This window comes from Ascaphus truei, chromosome 14, assembly GCF_040206685.1.
Source record: "Ascaphus truei isolate aAscTru1 chromosome 14, aAscTru1.hap1, whole genome shotgun sequence".
Classification (NCBI taxonomy): domain Eukaryota; kingdom Metazoa; phylum Chordata; class Amphibia; order Anura; family Ascaphidae; genus Ascaphus; species Ascaphus truei.
The window spans coordinates 42,982,918-42,994,956 of record NC_134496.1 but is presented as its reverse complement, the minus strand read 5'-3'; the positions used below and the strand labels follow the sequence as shown (position 1 = coordinate 42,994,956).

At 42.5% G+C, this 12,039-nt stretch overlaps 1 long non-coding RNA gene across 1 annotated transcript in view; it reads left to right on the top strand.

The window, feature by feature from the left end:
- Positions 1–580: 580 nt before the first annotated feature.
- LOC142465432 (uncharacterized) overlaps positions 581–12,039 on the top strand; it is a 43,063-nt gene continuing 31,604 nt past the window's right edge. The window contains exons 1-2 of the long non-coding RNA XR_012787881.1: positions 581–681; positions 1,726–1,872. This is a non-coding gene — a long non-coding RNA (uncharacterized LOC142465432). The remainder of the gene's footprint in view (positions 682–1,725; positions 1,873–12,039) is intronic.

Here is a 12,039-nt window from a genome sequence, read left to right as displayed (position 1 = left end):
ATTAGTAACTTACATATAAAATTTCTTTAATAAAGAAATTTTATATGTAAGTTACTAATTTTATTATTTTTTGCTAATACAATATCTATCTCTCATCTTGGTGCGCTTTTGTGTTTTTTCTTGTTTTATTAAAAAAAGGTATACATACACTACAGCCCCATCTATACACACACACACACACACACACACACACACACACACACACACACACACACACACACACACACACACACACACACACACACACACACACACACACACACACACACACACACACTATAGACCCCTTTCTCTATAATGTTTCTATATATATGGCTGGCCTTGGAGCAAGGCATTTGCCTTGGACCCTTGTCTCCCTCCTCATGTCAGTGCCGGGATCAAAATTCTGCCCTATAGGAGAGGGGAGCTGGAGGAGGGAGCTTGGATGGCCCTGAACAGGCGCAGGACCAAGGTAGGGAGGGGGAGGGGGGAGGAGGAGGTGTCTATCGCTGGGGGAGGGGGTGTGTGAAGTGTATATATCTGGGGGAGGTCTAACCTTATGCAGAGCGACCCTCCTTCTGCAGTGTTGCATTGCCATGGCATTGTGACATTGTTACGCCGTGACATCATGATGACATAATGCTGCAGGAGGAAGGCCCCATTGCTGGCATGCCGTCTTGAGACCTTCCAATGGCCGGCCCTGTAAATATATATACACACACACACATACTACAGCGCTCTCTCTATATACACACATACACAAACACACACACTAAAGCACTCTCTTTAGCTGTAAACACACACACGCACACACTACAGCCCCCTTTATATATATATACACAAACACACACACACACACACACACACACACACACACACACACTAGAGCTCCTCTCTATGCGTGCGCACAAACTACAGTTCCTGCTCCTTCACACACATACACACACACACACACAAGTTAGTATGAGGAGTCAGAGTGTCACTGCTACAGGGAGGGGGATAGGGGGATTATGTCTTTTGGGGGAGGGGGTTATATGTATTGGGGATGGGGGTTATGTGCATTGGGGGAGGGGTTATGTGGATTGGGGAGGGGCTATCTGTATTGGGGAGGGAGGTTATTTGCATTGGGGAGGGGAGTGGGTTATGTGTATTGGGGGAGGGGAGTGGAGTTATGTGTATTGGGGTAGGGGAAGGAGGTTGTGTATTGGGGGAGGGTTGGTGGGGGTGTATGAGAGAGATGGGGGTGTGGGACAGAGAGGTAGGGGCATGGGAGAGTGAGAGAGGTAGGGGTGTTGGAGAGAGAGAGGTGGAGGCATGGGAGAGAGAGGTGGAGCGAGAGTGAGAGAGAGGAAGGGAGGGGGGGTTGAAAGAGTGTGGGAGCAAAGTGGGGCAAGAGAGGGAAGTTTGGGCGAAAGAGAGGGAGGTCAGGTAGAGAGGGAAGTGGGGGCGAGAGAAAGAGAGGTGGGAGCACAAGAGTGAGGGAGAGGTGGGGTGGGGTGTAAGAGAGCGGAGTGAGAGACAGAATGAGAGGGAGGGGAGAGATTGTGGTGTGAGAGAGAGGGGGGTCTTGCAAGGCTGCCAACAGTGGGGTGAGGGGGGGTGGGGAGGGGCAGTGGAAACTCTAGTCCTTTGCCCCGGGGAACCTGTCTGTTGCCCTGCTCTTTACATATATTCATTAAATAATATTCTACTGTATTATTATTTTGTATGTATTGAAAATCATCAATCTCACGTCTTCTGCCATAGTTCAAAACCAGAACCTAAACCAACGGACTTTAGGCTAAACCAAAACCCGGAACATGTTTTATAGGCGAAACCAAAAGGAAAACCATTGGGTCAAAGTGGACATCTGCAGTGGGCATACGAGCTTCAGTGAAATCTTCTTCATATCTGGTCAGTGGTTACAACAAAAATATTAGTCATCTGTCAGGGGAGTTTTACCGCTGGGAATTTCTATAACGTTTTAAAATGTTTCAAGATGCCAATATTCTAAAAAAAGAAGCTAACCGATTTAAACTCAGTTTCTGAATCCTTTCCAGCCTTGTTTCATTGTGCAACATCAACATGGTTTTTTTTCCCCCCTGAATGGAAAAAGAGCCATGTATTCAAGTTAATTGTGAAACGTTTCTAATATGCTTTTTATTTTCAATAATTACAACTTCATTTATTGTTTCCTGTAATCTGCCAATGTTAAAAAAACAAAAAAAACAAAAACATGCGCATTATTTTCCGGTTACGCTAGGATTGGTTCCAATTTGCAATCCTCAATTCCGATTTTTATGCTCAAAACAAACTCCGAACGCTCGCAGGGATATTGATTGATTTCTACTTCTAATGCAGGTTGTCCTAAAACAATCTCTTTTTTCTATTTCTGAGTTATATCCAAAAAAGCAAAAGATCAAAGCGTGGGCCCTTGTTGCTTTCATGTTTGGCATATGAATGGACTGGCAATCACCGATGTGGTCTTGGCGGGTCTCTTGTTGTTTTCATTTTGTGATGTGAAACAGTTGGGAATCACATACCCTCGAACAGTTACATTTATAGCGGACTAAATAAAAAAAACTGTCTGAATAGCCTGCCAGGCATATGAAAGTGCCAGTCGACACAGCTTTCAAAAGTTATTGGCTGTGGCATGTTTTTGTAAATGGAAAAATATGCTATTAAGTTGGAAGTAAAGGAAAGAGTTGAATTAAAATAGGACCGAACTATCAATTTCATTGTAATGAGTGTTTCAAATTTCTCTGTTGTGACTTTTTCTCGGGACTCAAGTTTTTCTTTGAATAGTAACAGAAATTAAGAGTTAGTGGGAAACTGAAGAATAAGGAAGAGGGTCGTTATCATTCTTGTTTTAATTACAACTTCAATTAAAGACAATGGTTAGGTCATTTTTTTTTGTTGCTGCAAGTTTACATATTTGTTAGCTTGTGTGTTCACTTTTTGGAGCTTAACTGGGTTCCAACAGAAAAGCTTTGGCAGAAGTACTCGGGATTTTAAAATACAGATTTTTCTATCTATATTGTAGGCTACAATGTTACAAAATTCTGGGCATTATCGAAATGCCAGCTCTGTGACTGGTCAAAAGTCCGGACATTAATAGTCAGCAGTGCCCAGTATGTGTGGCATGTTACCAAATAAGAGAGCAGGGATCTCTTCACTTAGCAGTGCGGGTTGGCCATCCCTCCATGGCCAGGGGGCTGGGGAATTGGTAGATTAACCATGGGGACAAAGCGAGGGTAATATCATGCAGGGTGCGAGTAGGTGGGAAAGATCATTTGGGATGGAGAGATACGGAGGAGCGGGACTGAGGTATGGCCTAAAGGTAATTTTTTTTTTTTAATAATTAAACATATTTACAAATTAGCCTATAATAGTAATAATCCCCTCCGGACAGGTATTTTCTGACCATGAAAACCCAGGAGATGCATCAACTCTTTCACACTGGGCATTATTGAGCAGGTAATGCCCTGTCCTTTGGGGTTTATTACTTATATACGATTATTTGCTATATATCAATTCAGATTATTAAAACTTTTTTTTAAAATTATTATTATTGCAGCTCCCTTTAAAAAACAAACAAAAAACAAACACGATGGTGTTATGTGATTTATATTGATTCATATATTGTGGGTAACAGCACCCTTGCATTCTTCATTCTCTTTACCCTACCATTTACCATTTTACCATAGCCCATTGAAATATTTACCTATATTAAGGATATGTAGGTTTTCAGGTTCGACATCCAAACTTCGACGCATGATTTGAACTTTGGAATTTTCAGAGCAAAATTCGATCAAAAACCTGAGAAAGCCTCATTCTCGGATTTATCATTTTTTTTTTTTTCATAAACTGGACAAACCATTGAATTTAGAAACACAAGAGCTGGGGACGTGTTCCCCGATTCCTTACAGAAGCTTGATAAAATTAAAGTAAATAAGGCACCTGGCCCCGATGGCATACATCCAAGAGTTCTTAAGGAGCTAAGTTCAGTAATTTTCAAACCATTCCATTTAATATTCAAGCACTCCAGTTCCCCAGGTTCAGTACCACGGGATTACCGTAAAGCAGATGTGGTGCCTATATTTAAAAAGGGAGCTAGATTGCTACCAGGGAATTACAGACCTGTAAGCCTGACATCAATAGTGGGGAAGCTACCTGAAGGTTTAGTATGAGATAATATTCAGGAATACTTAATGGTAACAAAATTATAGTAATAGTCAAAATGGATTTATGAACAATAGGTTGTGCCATTATTAGTTTCTTTGAGGAGGTAAGTAGGAATTTAGACCAGGGTAATGCAGTTGATGTGGTCTAGGCCTACTTAGATTTAGCTAAGGTTTTTGATGCCGCACCACACAAGAGCTTAGTGTACAAAATAAAGAAAGTTGGTAAAAAAATATTTGCACCTGGATAAAAGTGAGGAGAAGAATGGAGTGTGAGATGCGGGATTTGATTGGAAGCCAGGAGAGGGATTTCAGGAGGGGAGATGCTGAGACAGATCTAGGAAAGAGTAGAGTGATTCTGGAAGCAGCATTTAGGATAGATTGTAGGGGAGACAGGTGAGAGGCAGGAAGGCCGGACAGCAGGAGGTTACAGTAATCAAGGCGGGTAGAGAATGAGGGCCTGAGTCAGAGTTTTAGCAGTCGAGCAACAGAGGAAAGGGCGTATCTTTGTTATATTGCGGTGGAAAAAGCGACAAGTTTTAAAAATGTTTTGAATGTGAGGGGCGAATGTGAGAGAGGAGTCGAGTGTGACCCCTAGGCAGCGTGCTTGGGCTACTGGGTGAATGATCGGAGTTCCAACAGTAATGTGGAAGGAGGTAGTAGGGCCAGGTTTGGGAGGAAGTATGAGGAGCTCTGTTTTAGCCATGTTGAGTTTAAGGCGGCGGAGGGCCATCCAGGATGATATAGCAGAGAGACATTCAGAAACTTTGGTCTGTATAGCAGGTGTAAGGTCGGGTGTTGAAAAGTATATTTGTGTGTCGTCAGCATAGAGGTGATATTTAAACCCAAAAGATGTTATTAGGTCACCTAGAGAGAGTGTGTACAGAGAAAAGAGAAGAGGTCCCAGGACAGAGCCCTGGGGTACCCCCACAGAGAGATCAATAGAGGAGGAGGTGTTAGCAGAAGAGACACTGAAAGTACGATGGGAGAGGTAGGATGAGATCCAGGATAGAGCTTTGTTCCGAATACCAAGAGTATGGAGAATGTGAAGGAGAAGAGGGTGGTCCACGGTGTCAAATGCTGCAGAGAGGTCGAGTAATATGAGCAGAGTGTAATGACCTCTGTCTTTGGCAGCATGGAGGTCGTCAGTTATTTTAGTGAGGGCTGTTTCCGTGGAGTGAGCAGTCCGGAAGCCAGATTGTAGAGGGTCTAGGAGAGAATAGGTGTTGAGAAAATGGAGCAAGCGAGAGAATACAAGACGTTCAAGGAGTTTAGAGGTAAAAGGCAGGAGGGAGACAGGTCGATAGTTAGAAAGACAGGTAGGGTCAAGCTTGCTGTTTTTGAGTAATGGTATGACTGTTGCATGTTTGAAGGAGGATGGAAAGGTTCCAGAGCAGAGGGAGGAGTTAAAAATGTGTGTGAGCGTAGGGATTATAGTAGGAGCAAGAGGTTTTAGGAGATGGGAGGGAATGGGGTCAAGAGGGCAAGTGGTAGAGGGAGAAGAGGCGATCAACAGCGACACATCCTCCTCTGAGACAGTGGAAAAAGAGTCAAGGAAGGCAGGAGGAGAGTTAGGAAGAGGTGTAGGATGGGAGGAAGAAACAGAGGGGATGTTCTGACGTATGGATTCCACCTTTTCCTTAAAATAGTCAGCAAAGTCCTGAGCGGAGATGGAGGAAGGAGAGGCAGCTGAGGGTGGTTTGAGTAGAGTATCAAAGACAGAGAACAGTCGGCGTGGGTTAGATTTGTGCATGTTGATTAGTGCAGAAAAGTAGGCTTGTTTAGCTTGCGAGAGGGTAGAGTTGAAACAGGATAGCATAAATTTGTAGTGAAGGAAGTCTGCGAGAGTGTGAGATTTCCTCCAGAGGCGTTCAGAGGAACGAGTGGAGGAACGCAGCATGCGTGTGTGGGAATTTAGCCAGGGTCTAGGGTTAGAAGGGCGAGTGCGGCAGAGAGAAAGTGGGGCATGTAGATCAAGAGAGGAGGACAAGACAGAGTTGTAGTTCCTGACCAGGTTGTCGGGGTCTGTAGCAGAGCTGAAAGAGGAGAGGGAGGAGCGTAAAGTGGACTCAAAGTCAGGTAAGTGAATAGAGCGCAGGTTTCTGCAGAACCGGGGTGTAGATGGAGGTGGAGAAGGGGAGAAGCGAGATAGAGAAAATGAGATGAGATGATGGTCAGAGAGAGGAAAAGGGGAAATGAAGAAATCGGAGAGAGAGAAGTTCTTAGTGAAAACCAGGTCTAAGTAGTGGCCATCCTTGTGGGTGCTGGCTGCAGTCCACTGTTGAAGGCCAAAAGAAGAGGTTAGAGAAAGAAAGCGGGAAGCCCAAGGGAGAGAGGGGTCATCAATGTGGCAATTGAAGTCCCCAAGGAGAAGAACAGGGGAGTCTGAGGAGAGGAAGAAAGAGAGCCAGGATTCAAAGTGAGAGAGAAATGCCGAAGGGGGATGAGTAGAGGTAGGTGGGTGATAGATGACCGCCACATGAACAGGGAGAGGAGAGAAAATCTGGACAGTGTGAGCCTCAAAAGAGGGAAAAGCAAGAGAGGGAGGAATAGGAATGGTTCGGTAACGACAGAGAGAGGAGAGCAGGAGCTAAAGGAGTTAAAGGCAATAGGAGTTTTCATGCGATAGTGGCATGATTGGCACTATCACAGCTTATTGTAGACCCCCAATGAAATAACTAAAATAGAGAAGAATCCCCTAATGCGGCACTAGAGCACCCTATAATAATTAAAACTTAAACTTTAATAATGTTGATTTAAAATAGGAGTGTTTAGGGATTGTGGACGAAGGACAAATAAATGAACACCAAGAAAAGAAAATTTGGAGAGTGAATGGAGAGTGTAGAAGTACCTAAGTGAAGATGGATATTTTAAGTAAATTTAAACAATATCTTCTGTTTCTGCAGTTAATACTTGTTCACTTGTGAGTCTTAGGGCCGTTCTATACACCATGCGGCCGTGTGGCCCTATGCGAACGCGCGTGCACGTGCCGCATGCTTTCTGTGTATATAGAGCCGGGAGCTGCAGGTAAGTGTATATGCGTGTATATGCGTGTATGTGTGTGTATATGTTGTGTGAGTGTAAGGGGAGTGTAAGTAAGATTTTTTTAAATTAAAAAAAAAGTTTAATAATTAATTTTTTGTGTGTGCATTTATGTACCCCCCCCCACACACACACACACATCCATCCATACAAACACGCATACATGCATACATGCATACATACATACACACATACACACCAATACATACATTTGAGCGCAGGCAGCGGCGCAAAAAGATGAATTTCTTCATCTTCGCCGCTGTCTGTCAGCTCCCCTCTCCCTGCCGTGCGCATGCGCGGCACATCTATAGAAAGGCTGACTAACGTCAACTAACTAAAAATCCATGCGCGCGCACGGCATAGCACGCGCCCGGCACTATAGAACGTGCCTTAGGTTGTTGGTATTTGTATTTAAGATCTCAATGAATTTATGCAGCATTGGCTCTGTCCCCTTCCAGAATATCAATATATCATCTATGAACCTTACCCACTAACTCTATATTGTTGGTATATTCATCCAGGGCCTCGATGAAGACCAACGTCTCCTCCCACCAGCTCAGATATAGGTTGGCGTAGGTAGGATCACATGTGGTCCCCATTGCGGTGCCCTGGATCTGATCATATTTGTGATCAAATAGAAAGTAATTTTTGGTTAGGGTAAGGTCCGTCGAAGTTATATTATTAATAAAATGTTATTATTTTTGGCCAGGTTTTGGCTTTCAATGGTATCCGTCCTCCCACAGTGATGGGAGCGGTTACTATAGGTCTTGTGTATCCAATTGCCAGCAAATTGTACAATTAATTGAAATCACATTTCATATATTATACTGAGTGTAGTAAGTAGAGTTCTTTTGGGTGTTTCTGTTATCACCTTGTTTGTTCACACTACTCACAAAAGTATGTGCTTTATTTAACCCCTTCAGGGCTTTCTCACATTTTCACTAGTCCATAGGACAATAATTACATATATTCAGTGTAGGTACCTGCAAATTAGGTTATGCCTTGATGTTGGCTGCAGGCTTATAACGCTTGAGATCACTATTTTATTTTAGCCTAATTGGTAGGAGCGCAGAAATCATTCTTTTTGTTTTTCTAACGCAAAATGTGCCTAATGTTGCTGCATTTTTATATCAATCCAACACTGATATCGATATAAAAGCACCAATAAGGCCCCCTATATTTTTTCATGATCTGAATTGGAAATTCTTGTAACTGATCCAGCTGCTTTCAGCTCCAGGAACTCCCCACAGTTCCTGAGATATCTACTGTACCTATATATCTGTCATTTCTGTCCCTCCTGCACGAAATTATTATGGTCAGATTTGTGTCGCTATGGCGCCCATTGGAGGGCCGGATTGTTATCGGTAGAGATGTCTGAATCCACCCTAATTATTTTCCTGGGTTTTCTCGCATTTTAACCCCAAAATCCCTTTTTGCGGTTTAAAATCCATGGACAGATATGCTCGGTTTTAATCCATGCAGATTCATCAAAAACCGCCATTGGATACAATCCGTTGACGGATTGCTGAATCCGCAGAGTGTATTGGTAATAACAAAAAAAAATTCCGCAAAATACGAATCGCACTTTTTTGCGCTTGATCCGCGGACCAAAGGAACCAGCTAATCCTCTGTGGATCCAAATCCACCCCAAAAAGTTGCCTATCTCTAGTTATCGGGGCCGGACGACATTGTGACTTCCTACTGATTGAACCCAGTGGCTATATTGATTACTGTTTTGTTACCAGGAGATGTCTTGGGAGTGTGGTAGTTCCCAGAGTGGAAATTAGTGTAATTCAGTTCCGAATGACCATCTAGTTAACCTTTTTACTACCAAAGTAGCCTGGAACGTATTGCTGCACAAGCCCTTGCGGTCCACCCTGAGAACAAAAGCTTTAAGAGTTTGATAAGTAAAAAATAATCAATGATTTGATGAAAGCTGCTTTAAATCAGCAAAACGCCACCCACTACTGTACATCGTTTTTTTATTGTTTTATTACAGGATTGGAGCGGGGGTACTCTGGAGCTAAACCCCATACATTTCAGCTCCGTGGACCCCCTTTCCCCATAGATACTTACCTCAATAGGGGGTGCCGGTATCTCTCTGCTGTTTAAATGCCCAGGTCACGCAGGCAAATAGGAAGCCGCAACTAATGACGTCACAGCTTCCGATTTGCCCGAAACCCTGTCCTAAGACATTGTCTCCACACACAGTCCGATAATTACATTAAATAATATAATCCATCAGTCCCACCTAGTCATGATCTCAAATTGTTTCATGTTTTGTTTAAAAGCAGACGAGGATATGTGCAATTATGTATTGGGTGCAACAGCTTTTGCCACCGCGTTCGGCATTTTAGCGTAATAGCTTAAAGCTCACATATGGTTTGCATGTGTCCAGTCTAATCCGGAGGACACAACAGCTGAAGAATGCAGCGCCACCACCATCTCCACTCAGCTCCAAAGCATGAAGAATCTTGGAACTTTGCTTCACAATATCCTGCTTCAGCTGAAGTTTTCCAAAACGAGCGTTTTAGTCACTAAATGGCTGTGCATGATCAATCATGGAATAGGACATCTCAGTGCATGGACAAGGGAAATATTTCATACTCTAACATGCCCACCTACCGTGAACCGGCTAAGGAAGCCGCCTGAAATGCCCATATGTTTATTTTACAAGCAGACATGTATTATGAAAACAGTATCCCAGTCTTGCCAATACATTTTTAGCTGCTTCGTTGGGTTGAGTTTGACACTGCTGTTAGCAATAGGTTCAAAATGTCTCCAGCTACCTTTAAATTGTCGATGGTGAGTTTTAATGAAACCTTTTAGGAAATTGAAAGTATGAGACTGATGAAGGTCAAAGGACTACTCCGCACAAAGGGCTTTTGAGGTGACATCATTTAAATGTTAATAAATGTGTACATATATATATATATATATATATATATATATATGTGTATATATATATATATATATATATATATATATACACAGAACTTGCTGCCTAGGATATAATGATTTAATTGTTCAATTAGAATCAGACTTTAAGTGAAAGATGTTGGCCAATGAATTACAAGAACTTTGGAAGCAGCGAGCAAACATTTGTTAAAAATGTGCATTAAGAACTGCACAAATAAAAATACAGAACTAAGAGGTTTAAATCCCACATACCATTGTTTGGTTAAAGCTGCAAAATAAACTGAAGGCTGGCTGCGTTAAATCAGATTCATTGCAATCCAACTGTTCTGTCAATAGTACAACAATTTGTCACTATCTGTGGAAGAAAAACAGCTTAGAGGAATAAGAAGGTTTCAATCATTTGTACCTCGCTGGCTGCATGCATAAGTAGTTCCAGGAAGGCAGAAAGAGAAAGCTCTGCATTGTTGAAACGCCAACCCATTGGGAGGCGAGACTTCCAATAATAACATTACAATACCTGTGAATCAGCATTTGCAATGTCTGGCAAAGTAGTACATTTGGATATAAGAGACGATAGCAAGGAATGCATTTAATAAGCCACAGAGAGATGTCCATTTTATTCTGTTTTATGTAAAATGTGCACCTGCAACATCTCCAAAGTACGACGTAAACAATGCAGGACATACTTCTTGTAGGGTTATGGTCAAGTAGAAGGAGGGAAAGTCAAAGTCTGACGCAGCATTTCATGTACAGTTTGGTGGAAGAATGTTTACCTCATTGAAAATAAACACTTTGCCCCGTTATATTGATACTGACTCAATCGACACTAGGGGTGGCCAACTCCAGTCCTCATGGGCCACCAACAGGTTAAGTTTGAAGGCGATCCCTGCTTCAGCACAGGTGGCTCAATCAGTGGCTCATGAGCCACTGATTGAGCCGCCAGTGCTGGAGCAGGGTATCCCTAATACCTGGCCTGTTGGTAGCTCTTGAGGACTGGAGTTGGCTACCTTTGCTACACAAAATTCCATTCTGTCAAATCCCACTTTCCTTAGACAAAAAATACATACGGTGGTCTCTCCAGGTCCGCCATGTTGCCTTGGCGTGGTTGCTGCCCCCACCACCTGTTAACTCTCAGTACTAATGGTTTCTGCCCCCATCAACCAACAGAAGAGTCTCCCCAATGCAGCATTCTCTTGGATGATTTAAAGGGGATTGGGAGCACAGGGATAGCATTGTGGTTCTGTAGCAACATTCATCTTAAGATGCTATATTGCATTTATGTTTTCAGATTGGGTTTGAAACCAGAATGTTACTTCAGACTTAACAATTAGTCTATATCAATAGAACAGTGTGTGTGTGTGTGTGTGTGTGTGTGTGTGTGTGTGTGTGTGTGTGTGTGTGTGTGTGTGTGTGTGTGTGTGTGTGTGTGTGTGTGTGTGTGTGTGTTACAGCCTTTGTTATACAGATGCTTTGCTCTATGTTCCATTATTTTCTTAATTTCCTTGTGAAAGGCCATCTTTAATTAAACAACTATATGTGTTGCGTTATAGAAACACTTTTTTTTATATACTTACTTCGATTTACAACTTTTTCACAGAGATATTTTTTCTACCTGGGGTTCATTAAACTGAACAGACTTTCAACAGAACAGCAAGGATGTGAGCGGAAAGCAAACATCTTCTCAATTACACCGCAAATGGAAATAAATGAAGGGTACCTGGCTGGTTAGATGGAAAAGCTGTGCCTTCAGGTCTTGTTAATTCTTATTAAATCATTTTATGCAAACTGGTTTCTACAGACAAATAATATAGTCCTGGTTGCTTGTTGACAATAAAATATGGGTATGGTAGTTGGATCACATCTCAATTGCTTACTGGTGTAGATATGCAGTTAAGTCCCGATAACTGGATCAACAAAAGAGTTTGTTATAGATAAAATT